The 14,042-nt window shown below is 35.1% G+C and overlaps 1 protein-coding gene across 3 annotated transcripts in view; it reads left to right on the forward strand.

Moving 5' to 3' along the window:
* LOC116173214 (tyrosine-protein kinase Src64B) overlaps positions 1 to 14,042 on the forward strand; it is a 91,733-nt gene that overhangs the window by 19,106 nt on the left and 58,585 nt on the right. The window contains exon 2 of one of the 3 annotated variants that reach the window (XM_031490553.1): positions 5,216 to 5,264. The exons of 1 other annotated variant lie outside the window; for it this stretch is intronic. The gene's annotated coding sequence lies outside the window, so the exon portion shown is untranslated. The remainder of the gene's footprint in view (positions 1 to 5,215; positions 5,265 to 14,042) is intronic. One more of the 3 variants, XM_031490551.1, reaches the window with a different exon arrangement.

A 14,042-nucleotide genomic window follows, 5' to 3' on the forward strand; every position in this document is an offset into this window, starting at 1 on the left:
TCATCTACCTAAGCCGCCTTCATTGCCCAAAAATTGCCACCATTTCCCTTAATTTCCCCAACATTTCCTCTAGATTTTTCCTTGGAATTTCGTCTTATTTCCCCAAAATTTCCTCTAATTTCGTCCATTTTCTACATATTTCCTCGAAATTTCCTATGGGACGGACGAGAATTTCCCTTACTAATTTTAGGGGGGATCAGAGGGTGAGGGGGCACGTGGGTGAGGGGAGGTTATTAATTTTATCTTTCATGGTATTCTAATTAAAGGTCTCAACGAAAGGAACCATTTCCTACCAACTATTGCCCTTTTTTCTGACCCCTTGGGGGGGGGGGGAGTGGAACTAGTTTTATTTATGCTTCATGGTACTCTAATGAAAGGTCTCAACGAAAGGAATTAATTTCTACCAACTACAGTCTTCCTTCTCGACCCCTTATCGTGATCGATATATTCCCTTATATCTATTTATATTTGTATTATTTTATTTGCGTTATTTAAGCTGTAGCGCTTGTGTGACACCGAAATAGATTTCCCAAATCTCGGCCCAGCAGTTTGAAATGAAATTGTTTGTCCATGCAGTCCATTGGATTGATATTAATAATTTAATAATTTTTTGAGAAATCTGAAATAATTTAAATGTCAACTTGTTTTAGTTAATGTTGAGAATTTCAAGCTAGACAGTATAGCTATATGCAAAATTTGAAAGCTCGAAGTTTTTTTTCTCAAATTAAAAAAACCGGTACCTTTACAAAATGGTCCAAAGACTGAAGAAGAGATACATCAAAATTCTCGTTCCGATTTGACACGAAATGACCCATCATACACTTCTTTTATGGACGAGGAAGTTTTTATTTCGCGAGTGCAATAAACTTAAAATAAATCTAGGAATCTAATTTTAGATTGCCGTATTCGTTTTAATCGGGTCGCTTTCAAAATTAAATTTGGCGTCATTGTAACCGAACGAATGCGTTTAGGACTTTCGTTAAACAAAAACTTTATGGGTGAATTCAACTACCTACAAAACGTAATTATTTGGGCATCCGTTGGGATTTCAATAATTATATACAAAACCGGAACTGCGAAGGCGCATAATCAAGGACGTGAGTCGCACCTTTTTTTTTTGTAAAAATTTGAATGAATACGCTGATAAGTTGTCACTAACGGAAGCGAGTACAGCAAATCTGGACAAATTGTGTCGAATTCCATAGGACTAGATAAGCGAGTTTGTTGCATATTTATTTATTATGCAAGAACAGTTAGCTATACTACTAAATTTGAAGCAACATGCCGAAAAGTTGTTTAAAGCAATGCTCAAAACTGGCCGAGGTTCTTCTTCTTCTTGCTTAGAAAAAGTTAGAGCAGCTTGGAATACGCGCCCAAAACACACTACCGTTTCATTATATAATTAAATGATCCGAGATGTTGAAATTTCTCAGATTCCTCTCACATTTTTGACTGTTCCCAGTTACTGGCCACGTTTTGGTGCAGTTTCGGAAAGTTTATCGTTTCGCCCACAAACGAATTTAATTAAAAATCCGCAACAATCACGATAGCCTCGCCTAATTAAAAGAATAATTGCACGTGAAATTGGGCTACCATATTCAATTCGCATGGATCGCCAGGTAATTAACAATAAATGTCAGTGTTCAATTCGGTAGTTACTCATCGATTTCCTTGCAATTAGCAATATAAGACTTTCTCGATTAACAATAGCAATTCGCATTTAGTTATTACAAAATAATCAGCTGATGCACGTGGTTTCTTGTGCCATTTTAGGTAAAAATATCCAAAAAAAATTCCTTCACGTCCCATTTGTGTCTTCAACAACGCTCATTTTCTACATCTCCTTGTGCCATTTTGATTGTGTGATGTACAGGGTGGCCAAATAAGAATGCGAGGTACTGTATCTGGGAACCTGTCCATCGTAGAGGCTTGCGGTAAAAAAATGTATTACTAAAACGGCCACGAGAAAAACCTGGAAAGTATTTTTAAGTTTCTGAAATGGCCGCTAGGGGGCGTAACTGCAATCTGGAATCTAATAAAGTGATTTTTCTGTGAATTCCTAACAAAAAATACCCGGTCTTTGAAGACGACAATAATGTGAACCTTTTTTCTTTGACAATTTTTCCTGTATCTCTATAAATGAAGTGGTGGGGGGTATTCAATGGTTTCCGTAAAGAACACCCTGTATCTTTGAAACGACTGAGCCGATTTTAACAAACTCGGGTTAATTGAAAAGAGTTATTCTTCGGCTACAAATATTATAAAATTTGAAGTTTTGTTAGTTTCACATATCGCTGCTTGAGGGCTTTTTTCGACATTCCGACAGAAATGGTTAATTTTCTCAAAAAAATTAAATGCACTGGTTCGATTTTTTTTTCATGAAAAAGTAGCTAAATGATGCCTAAACAAGCTTGCGAAAACCGCATCTCGATATCTTGTTCCTAACCTAAAATTTAGGCCAAAGAAAATTTTATACCCTCAAAATTTTATTTTTTTAAGCAAATTGTTCCGGAATTATTTTTATTATATAATTTGTTGCCCTAAGGTGGATCGATTTAAAAAAGGAAGCTTTTAATGCCGCCGTAAATGCTCGAAATGCTGGCCATCACGATATAAAAAAATATATATATATCTCTCAAGATATCGAGATGCTGTTTTCGCGAGTTTAATTTTTTTGAGAAAATTAACCATTTCTGTCGGAATGTCGAAAAAGCCCTCAAGTGGTGATATGTGAAACTAACAAAACTTCAAATAGTATAATATTTGTAGCTGAAGAATAGCTCTTTTGAACTAACCCGAGTTTGTTTAAATCGGCTCAGCCATTTCGAAGATACAGGGTGTTCTTTAGGGAAACCTTTGTATACCCCCCACCACTTCATTTTAGAGATATAGGTTAATATAGCGGAATTCACAGAAACATCACTTTTTTAGATTCCAGATTGCAGTTACGCCCCCTAGCGGTCATTTCAAAAACTTAAAAATATTTTCCAGGTTTTTCTCGTGCCCGTTTTAGTAATAAATTTTTTTACCGCAAGTCTCTACGATGGATAGATTCTCAGATACAGTACCTCGCATTCTTAGTTGGCAACCCTGTACTTTGCTTCTCTTCCACACCTCCTTCAAGTGGTCATCGTCTACTTTTTACCCCTCATTCACAGTGCCTCCGTTGTGTCTGCTTCAAGCTTCCTTTATGCCTCCATCCGACATCTTTCACACGCTTCCTGCACACCGTCTCTCTCCTTCATGTTCCTTTCAAGCTCTCCTCGCGCTCTTATATTCTTCACCCACGTCAACGTCTCGCCTTCTTCAGACACCAATTACGTTTTTTTCATCCCGTCTTTTGTCTTTGTCTTACTCGAGTCCTCTTCGCGTTTTCTTCGTACCTTCGTTATGCCCTCTTCTCTTAATTTGATTTTCCTTCTTCCTCTCACACTTCCTACCAGGGGTGAAACGATTTCAGTTGGTTTTACATAAATGATTTCAGGTGATTTTTCGAGAAATTTTTCCTTCCTTTCTCGTCTTTATTTTCCACCCCCTTCACCCAACCCGCCATGCCTGCTTCATATCTACACGCTGACTTCTTTCACAATTTTCGTGGCTTCTCTAACTCCTACATTGCCTCATATTTCCGTCTTTCTTGTTCATTGCTGTCACAGGGCGAAAAAGTTTGAGTTTTTGGGATTTTTTACGTAGAATTCAGTGTCGTTGTCAAAATTTTAAACCACCTTTTCTGAAATTTCATCCAAAACTGGTATAAATGCAACACCATGTACCTATATCTTAACGTGTTTTTTTTTTAATGTAGGTAGCCATGGATTCATGAAGATGTTGTTTTGTTTATCGTATCCATGGTAACTAAGCCAGCCGATACCAATCAATAAAAATGGCTGACGGTCATTTAAAAATGTGAAAAATTTGATATATATAATTAGGTTATATACAAAAATACAATGTTTTAATTTAATAGATCAATGTAATCACGGAAAAGAATGCAAAAAATTGACGATAAGATATACAGGATGTTACATTTAAAAAACACCATTTTTAGTTCAAATCTCAGAAAACGCGTTCAAAAATATTTTTTTTTACTACGCCACTGAATTCTACGTAAAAATATCTTTTGTATAAATAATAAATAAATAAATAAATGCCTGCTCTCCTCGCGCCTTGTTCAGTTTTCCTTTAATCGTCGCCTTTGAACGTCTTTATGATTTCTTTACATCTTCATCCACTAAGTCGCCTCTTCCCCATTCTCTGTCGAGGGTTCTTTGCGTTTCTTTCATATCTCCTCCGCTTTCTTTAAATCTCCATTATTGTCTTCAATGTTTCGGAAAATCTAGTGAATGCTTTGTAAATTTTCGTGAATCGGGTCTTTAATGTTCCGAAACATTAATTTAATTTTTTTAATTCCCGTATGGGGTAAGAAAACCAGAAGTGAGCCCCCCTCCCCCCGTACGTATATACACAACAATTTCTCGTTGTCCGGCCAAGAATTGCAGTGGAATTTTTTTCGAAATTTTCAAAAACCAATTTCAGATTCGTCATTTTCATATTCAAAAATCCAATTTCGTCGAAATCAGAATTTTTTCGCACCTCCGTTTAGGGGTGGGCCCTTTCGTGGTAGGAATTTTGAAACAATTTTTGCAAAATCGAAAGGGCATACTTACCCCAAAACCTATTCTTTCTAACTCTTAGGGTTGCTGGGAAAAAAATTAACGAAGAAATGTAAATTTCACCACTTTTTTGAGAATAGCTCCCAAACGAAACACGTTAGACCCTCTATTTATTTAGAAAAAGTGCTTGTTTTGATCACCTCTACTACCCAATTATTGTACATACTTATATGTAACACCCTGTAAAAGTAAAAATTAATGTTTGTATCATTGTAGGTCTTATGCCGGCCCGTGTGGCGCAGTTCAGTTGAAACTGGACTGTGGTGCTAAGGGTCCCTGGTTCGAATCCGGGTTCGGGCATGGATATTTGTAAATGTATAGTGGGTTGGGTTGGTAGAGCAGCAGAATCAAGTAGGCTCGTCGTATTCATTAATCCGGAAAATCTATGGCATTTTTTGGAAATTCGGGTAACCTCGTCTTAATTCATTAATTACTTTCAATGTTCCGGAAAATCTGATTCATTTTTCGAACATTTCTGGATGTACCATTATCTAAATTTAAGAAATTATTGCACGACTTCAATCCATTGTTTATTTTTGTAGTTTTTTTTCTAGATTTCGATCTTCTAAGCGGACTGGCGTTTCTTCTAATGTAAGTCACATTTACTATCGAGTTTACTATAGTTATTAGCTGTTTCAGCGAAAGTGTTTATATATCTGAATATTAATAAACATTGGAATTTCAGTGTTAATACACAGTGTTTCCCGATTGGTGGGTCGTCCTTTGTAAAAGACAAAACAAAATCGAATTGATTTTATAAACTTCTCAGGATCAGATCTGCTTGGATGGAAACTAATTGTGACATCATTTGCACAAAATGCAAAATACAAATAGCGTAATCGGAAATGTTTATTTAAACTGATTATAGTAGTACTGTTACCAACATTTGACAATGCAAGAGTATTTAAGAAAAGAATTGTCATTTCCAGTTCCATTTGATGTCAGTTTGTCAAATGCAGGAGAACAGGATTTATTTAATAATTTCAATTGCAACAATGCAATATACTTAATAATCGCGTATTAAAGTAGCCTGAGTTTATTTTACAAATGAAAATCAATAATATACTCTTAAATTATTATTACATAATGCCGAATATGTACAATTTGCCAATCTGATATTATTGATTGTATATTAATGTCATCAATGGTGGTCACTAAAACAAAAATCGCTTTCATTAAAGTTATCTTCGGCTAAATCAATGCACGACTGCAATTAGTATTATGCCAAAGGGGACCGTTTGCTATACTTGTCATAAAGGTACTCCTACCCTTTTGACAAAATCTTTGAGAAATATTAATTCCAAGACGACAACTTACGAAGAACTGTATATTTAGACACTCATTACAATCTAAGAATCTAATTCAATTATTATCCGACAAAGGAAACGCAACCTCATTCATATTCATGAAGTTCGCCACCATGAAAACTTCCCTTCGGATTGTACATTTCATGCGTATCCGACAGTTCGATTCCTCCATTCAACTCGGTCAAGTTTAAGACCCAATCTTCTCGTTTCGAGGACAAGGCTGCCATTACGTAACGTAATTGTAATTACTGTAGCGTCATAAAAAAGTGCAGGGAAATTCGTCGGATGATTGTTCGGTATTTGATACAGAATTGCGCACGTAACGCAATAAAATTAATGGCATAATTTAATTAGTCCTAAATAAAAACCGAGAGGTTAGCGAATTAATTATTTAATCTTTACATGATGTGAAAGTTGATAATTAACCTTCTAATTATACGTTATTAGCGAATTAATGGGCTGTTATATTTATCGCGCTTTTCTTTAATTTTATTCGCCCTATACGAAAATTGCTTTAATCCATGTTACATTTCCTCATCCAGAACTTCCCAATTAAGTTAACTTACTTGCATTTAAAAACGAATTATGTAAAAAGAAAAAAATGTGGGAACCTTTTTATTAATGGCGAACTCATTTTAAATGTAGCGGCCGTGAATTTAATATACAACTCTAGTAGTTATTGTTTTCTGATGTTGCCCAAGAGTACTCGTAAAGTGAATGTTAAAGGTGCAAGTTTGTAATTATGAACGAATGAAATCGCGACGGCCGCAAGGGAAAGGGAAATTCGTAAATGCAAATTGGGCGCTATTATATTTAGTTTTGCATTCTATGCACATGCAAATTATGAAGTGAAATCCGTATCTGTTGCCAAACATTTCGTGTGGGAGAAACGGTTCAAATACAAGAATACAATTGGAGATAATGATCTTCTTAGAATGAAGAAAACGAAGGTAATTATTCGAAATTGAAAAATAAACTCTTGACGAATTGTTCTTTCTGCAGTGTAATTTTGATGGCAAATTGAATTAACTCTCTATTGGCGGTCAATATCACCCGAACGGATGAGAATAGAGAAAAATGTTCTAAAGGGTAAGCGGCGATCGAGCACTGATGAATGCAGGTAAAGGTAAGCAGGAACAGTAAATAATCGAATTCGGTAGCGGTATCTACGGGAAAGGAAATGCAGGAAAGCGAAACAATCTTATAATCGGAAAGTAACAAAAAGCTTACCTTGTAATTAAACGGGGCCCTAGAGATTACGGTACTTATAAAACATAGCTTGCGAAAGTGCAAAAGGCAAAAAGATTCCCTCTAAACAACTGCTTCACCGTTTATACTCGGCTATGAGTTATATGCCAGCACCCCTAACCACGTACACGCCACTGGAGGGATCGGCGTTCTTCCAGCCGACACAGCGAAAGTACGTAAGAACGTACAAAATTTACAACTTCTTTGATTAATTGTGCGGTCTGCTGACGTCCTAAAATTCTGCAGTTGGTCTTTATATTCAATTTAATTAAGAGCGCTTCTATCGATACCCCACACAAGTATGTAGAATGGCACTTTTTAATGTTCGTTTTAAAGTTAGGAAACAAAAACCAGCTAATAATGGCTTAACGTGATTGAAATTCTAAAATATTAATTTGCCATCTTCTTCTAAATGACGGGAACGGTTAGAAACGGCGAATTAATTACAGATAGCGCATAAATTGCGAAAACGTAGACAAAGACGTGTACATATCGATTAAGGGATCAAAATAATTTAAGCACTTACGGCTTGATTTACAAACTCAATTTGACTTTCGTTCACATTTTTGAAAAAAACCGGGAACAACGTTGGGCGGCAAAATTAATGGGGTGTAACGAAATAGTACACTGGAAAATAGATTAATTAATTCGATTAATAAGTTAAACATAGAAAAATCAATCTTAAATAACGAAAGTCTTCTAACTGAGTCAAATATGTAAATTGTAAATTTTCAATCGTATAAACAGGAAATTGATATTCTGTCCCCGTTTTTAAGGGGACTGTTGAAGTTAGTAATCGGAAAGCAAATGTCTAGCAAAATGGACTGCTACCTTTGGTTGCTGCTCTCATATATGGCATGGGAGTGTGCGTTTTTCTGTGCCACTGAACGTCATTTCAAAGAACCGAAATTAAGACTTTTAAAGGATTTGCTGGAACCATATCGTTAAAATTTAAATTAGATTAAGTTGTGAAGTCTAGACACCCTTTCATAATGGCAGAATAATTTTGGCCCAAAGCCCTAACTCCAATATACCCTCAGATAATTCCGTCTGGAAAACATTCCTCAGTTATAACTGTATAAATAACGTTCACCACTTTTCACGTACTTAACTTTTAACGAGACGCAATTAACGTATTTCTGTGGCGTTTAATGCATAAGCGTTACTTAACATGCACCATTCGAGCCACTTCAAACACAAGATCGCTTCGACGATCTCAATTTAATCCACTTCTAAGAGGAGAGATCTTCCAGAAAGTCGCGGAAACGCTTTATTTTTATATCTACCCAACAGTCTCTCATTTCCGACAACAAAGGGGGAGTGCTGGGGGGACAATCAATAATCCGAAATCTATAGCAACCTCATACGAATATTATTTCCTCATTGCCATAATTTTTGGTCTTCGCTTTGGGCGACAACTAATCGAGTTAATTAAATCGACCAATTAATGCACGCCGGTCGAGTGGCTCGAAAATTATGTACACATAAAAATTAAGTGCAGCCACTTACTTATCGAATGAGAGCAAACATATGCGTTTTAGGTAGAATTTCGTAACAATTTCGAGAAGCAATCGAGATTCTCATTTAAAGACCCTCCGACTTAATCAGAATTCCCCTAAAGCAACCGTTGATATTGATCATTAATTCGTAAGAGGGGAACCGTTAAAATATCCCCGAAGTGCTCGATTACACATTGTAAAAGTCTACGAGGATTAATAAAAATTGTTTGTTTTGTTCTAATTGAGATTAAACGTTATTTATTGTAGGTAGTTTATATTTTTTGCTACTTAATCTCTAATTCCAAAACTGAACATTTGACTTTTAATATTGTCACCGGTTTTATTATTCCATTCTTTAATTAGTATGCGCGGTATGAATCAACCTACGATATTCCCCCAATGCATTTTTCTAAATACGTAATTCAATTGATCTTTTAATTTATGCCGAACTCGCCTTCCCCATTTTATAAGATTCTAAATCTCGTTCTAAATTCACAGCAACATCTACGTACTGTTTCCCTATATAGAGAATTCCAATTAAGTTAAGCTGTTAACTGCAATTTTACAGCAATTTCATTGAATAGGCTGAAAAAGAAATAATTAGAATATTCCAGAACAGTTCATACTTCTGGTCGTCTCTAAGTATAAAAACGGCACCCTTATTAAGGTTGTAATTTTTTCTCTCTAATGTCTGTTTGCAAAATTTAAGGCTTTGCCAGCACATGAATAAATTAAAAACGAAACTTCAAGCACAAGATACAGTGTGTCCCCGGATGGACTGAACAAGAGGGAAAAAATTTTTAATTTTAACTTTACTATTTTGCGTTTTTTGTAATTTTCTCAGCTGCTAAAAGGAATATCAAGATTTTTATTTCAGAATAGGTGGCTTTGAGGCAAGCAAAAATTTTTATAAAGAATGACATTTTTGCGTAAAGTTAAAATTAAAATTTTTTTCCTTCTTGTTCAGTCCATCCGGGGACACACTGTATGTACAGGGAGATTCACGTTCAGAATAAAATGGCGCATTTAGAACAAAATAGAAAATTGTATGTTTCTATTTAAAAAACCTAGATGGCGCCACTTCCGGTATTTACGAAAGCGGCGCCATCTTGAAATTATTTTGTTTCAATTCGCAATGGTCGATTATGGCCGTAATCCAAATTTCAAGTCCTTATTTCAACTGCAAGTTTAAAAACTTGTAACGAACGGACTAGCTTTCTGTAATTATGTGGCCTCTGTACTCTACGGAAGCTCCTGTATTCTCTATTTAACTCATTTAGTTCTAAAAAGGTTTTCGGCTTAAGGCGAATAACTAGCGCATTTCCATGCATTTATCAGCACTCTCCAAGAGGCTATGGCTGTGTTTTTCTTTACTAAAAGCAAGATCTACGCATTCGCGCACCTTATTTTTGCAATATGCGATATGTTTGCCTTTACTAGAAGCATCTGTGGTTAAAATTTCAAAGAAATATCTTCATAGCCACTCTTTAAATGCACAGAAAGGTATAGCGATTGATTATACAGGGTGAACATTTTGACTGGAACACTAGATGTATATTCAAAACATTTTTTAAGGTTTCCAAAAAATTATAAAAGTTTGCTACCAATTAACCTACGTTGGTCAGTGGCGTACTTCTACATGGTGAAACGGGGCATAGTTAATGGGCAACTACTAGTTTTCGTTACATATTCTTAGAGTACTCTTTTTTGGATATAGCAACATGAAAAAACTAATTATACATAACCAAATTTAAAAGAAAAACGTTAATTAATTTAATAATTGCATTGCGTTGAAAAAAAAGCGTTATTCTTTTGTTAGTTATGACAACACAATTTATTGTATCAAAAATCATTAAAAATTTATAAGGAAATCTGTAGAATTAAAAATTATGTACAGTGGCGTGCGTCTACAGAACTGAAAGGGTCACTTCTTTAATGGAAAGCATTCTTTATCGTGCGGTACTATTAACCTTTTTCAATATGACAACATAAAAAACATACCTAATGAAATTAGTAAAATTATACATTTAATTAACCCACCTATTTTCCTTAATTTCTGTTAAATTTGATTACGTACTATTTTATGCTGCTATATCCAAAAAGTGTACCCTTTAATAATATGTAATTAATACTAGTGTTGTCATTAAAAAAAATATGCCCCTATTGACAATGCAAAAGTACGCCACTGGTCACAAATTTAAAGTAGGTACGTAGATTGGCGCAACCTGTTTATAATTTTGAATACCATAAAACTTCTTTAAATAATTTCGGTTTGATTAGGATATTTTTAGTATTCCAGACAAAATATTCACCACCCTTTAAATGCACATGAAATGCATAGTTCTTTTTCGTTTCAAAAATAACAATTTTTTAATATTTCTTTCGATTTCTTTTAGAGAAAACTCATTTTTACTTATTAATCCGAGTATCGGAGGCTACATTTTCTGTGATACTTATATGTTGTTCCCTTTTTAATTTTAAATGCACATAAAATTACATTTTTTTATGAAAAAACTCACCTTCACACATAATCTCTTTAACCCCCTGTGGGTTCGGGGGTAGAATTGACCCACTCCCGTCCTGGAGATCGTAAAAGGCGATCAATGGTCAGGAAAGGCGGAGTCCAATCGCCTCCCCTATAAATCTTATCTTAGCTCACAGAAACTCTACAATGGCGAAACTTTACCAAAAAACCCAAAAAAACTCTTATTTCTCAGGGGCTCAATCGTTAAATGCAACACCATGTATATCTTAACGTCAATTGTTTTTCGTTCTTTTCATGATTACATTGATGTATCAGAACCTATTTTTTTAATTTTTGCTATGAAAACCTCATTTTTTACTGTTTTTAAATAGTAGGCTATGGAGATTTTGTTTTTTATTGTTTGTATCCACGGTAATTAAGACAGCTGATACCAATCAATAAAAATTTCTGACGGTAGAAACATGTCATTTCAAATATATATTATAGAATTATACAGGGTGACCCGTGACTCGATGGACAATTAGTCAATTTTAAGTCCAAATTTCCTTAGGCACTTTTTCCTAACCTCAATAGTTATGGGCAATATTAAATTTAACAATAAATCAATCTAGTAGGCCATGTAATTGTTTTGTCATATTGTTATGATGATATTGTTTATTCTTTGACGTTGTAATTTTAAGATTACATTGATATGGTCTATTAGGTATTCTGCGATCCGGAAACCTCTGCTGATATTTCCTCACTGCCGCTGTGAATATCCGCATATTCTTGATTTGAAAACAATTTAATCGACTTGGTTTTTCTCTGAAATTTTCTTATGGAATGTGTAGTTTTGTATCAGTGGAAAATTTTTAGTTTTGGCTACCCAGAGGTATGATTTATTTAGGGAGGGGTACCATTTAAGTCTTGAGTACTAATATTTGTTCAGAGCCCCAGTGCCATGTAATTGGAATTTTTATTCTGTATGGTTTCTGGTTAAACAAATAAATAAATAAATTTAAATTTTTTTTAAATACCTATGACATTTAGCGAAGGTCAATCAAACATTTAAAAAAAAATTATGCGATTGTGGAATTCAAAAAATCCAATCCAAAAATAGGCGCCTACGCGATTAAGTTTCTCTCAAAAAAATTTCGAAAAACAGCGAGTTCGGGTATAACATGTTACATAAAAAAATAAGTACTTTTCAAGTACTTTCCAAATCAGTAATAAAATAGGGGGTGTTTCATTAATTCATTAATTCCAGTTTGATACGCCACTGGAATACAGCACGCCCCTGGTGATCAAAAATATTTTAGAAACATGCCGGTGGTAATTATGTACAATTTTGCTCTAAGACTTTTTTCGGTAACTTTTATGGTAAAGGTGTTATGATCCGAGGGGTCTTAGGTGCTGCATCCTGTATAAGGAAAAATAATGCAGAAAAGTGACGTTAAAATACACAGGGTGTTGCATTTCAAAAATACCAACTTTGAGTCAAAATATCTAACCTTTTTTCTATCTTACATGGGTAGTAAGGTATTATAACATCCCATTAAGTTAAACTTTTCATTTTCACCCTGTATCTCAGAAACAAACGTAGCTAGATTAATTCGGTTTGTGGTATTAAAAGTTTCACAAAAAAGTGGCACGGGTGGCGAAAACCGCAGGTCTCTTTTCAGCTGCAGTCTCAACCAAAATAGGACACACTGTACATTTTGAAGGATTTTTTCCGAGATTTTTTCCCATACTCTACACTATCGGTGCATTAAAAAATTAGTGTACAAATTTAGTAAATGAAATGCGAATAACATAAAAACCGGTATGATTTTCCACAATGTAATTCGCAATTGTAACCCATTGAATGGATCAGAACCTCTGCAATAAACCTGTATGGTTTTATTGTTTATAATAACGGTATTAATAACATATTTTTACTTTCTTCTCTACAAAAGAAAATGAAGACTATTGATTTCATTTTCCCAACTCACTCCGCACGTGTATCACTTAGATCCTAATTAAATAGTGCGAAAACTTTAAAATAACGTTACAAAATGTGTTACTATCCTCTAAACCCATTTGGCGATGTACACACTTTTTACGTCTCTAATTACGCCATAAAGGCGAACACACACAGGCGTTCTTATACCTACGTAATAATAAACTAATTTGTCTAACTGTTTAATTATATTGAGAACACGAGGTCAAGGAAACTTTTGATACCTCAAGTTCGTTGTTTGTAATCGCCGCCCGCGGAGAATTCTTTGTCAGCCGCCAACGTGAATAATTGGGGAAGTGATTCACGCAATTATTTACGTAAATGAAGGCACAAAAATAAACAAAAACAAAGTTCAACTTTTGATGGCGAGTATGATGCGGAAGATCACAATCTCGCGTGATGGCATTAGATCGTTCCAATTTTCGCGGCGCGGCGCCGACCGCTCGCATTTGAATGCGAGCAATAAATGCGAAATTGTCTGCCTTTTTGGGCTTTAATAAAACTTGGGGTTGTCTCGAGGAATTTCAAAATTTATAATGGTCCGTTAGATTCTAATTTAGTAGAAACGGGAGAAGCATGTTGGATTTTAACTTCCCCTGTGAATCCATCCAAATTTAAGTGGTGTAATCTAACATTGTGTGCTCGATAATCTCACAATTGCCACAGTAAAGTATACTCATTCGCTCTTGCAATAGATTCCCTGACGGTGAGAGTATCTGCATCTTGTACAGCTTGGCAAACTGTGGAGCTCTCTCACGTCAACTTGGTCTTTAACATGGATATTAGCCGGTGTTTATTCTTCTCGTTAGACAAGAACTACAGCATGACCAATAGAGGTGACTTATCTTCAGC

This window comes from Photinus pyralis, unplaced genomic scaffold (assembly GCF_008802855.1).
Source record: "Photinus pyralis isolate 1611_PpyrPB1 unplaced genomic scaffold, Ppyr1.3 Ppyr1.4_LG6, whole genome shotgun sequence".
NCBI classification, from domain to species: Eukaryota; Metazoa; Arthropoda; class Insecta; order Coleoptera; family Lampyridae; genus Photinus; species Photinus pyralis.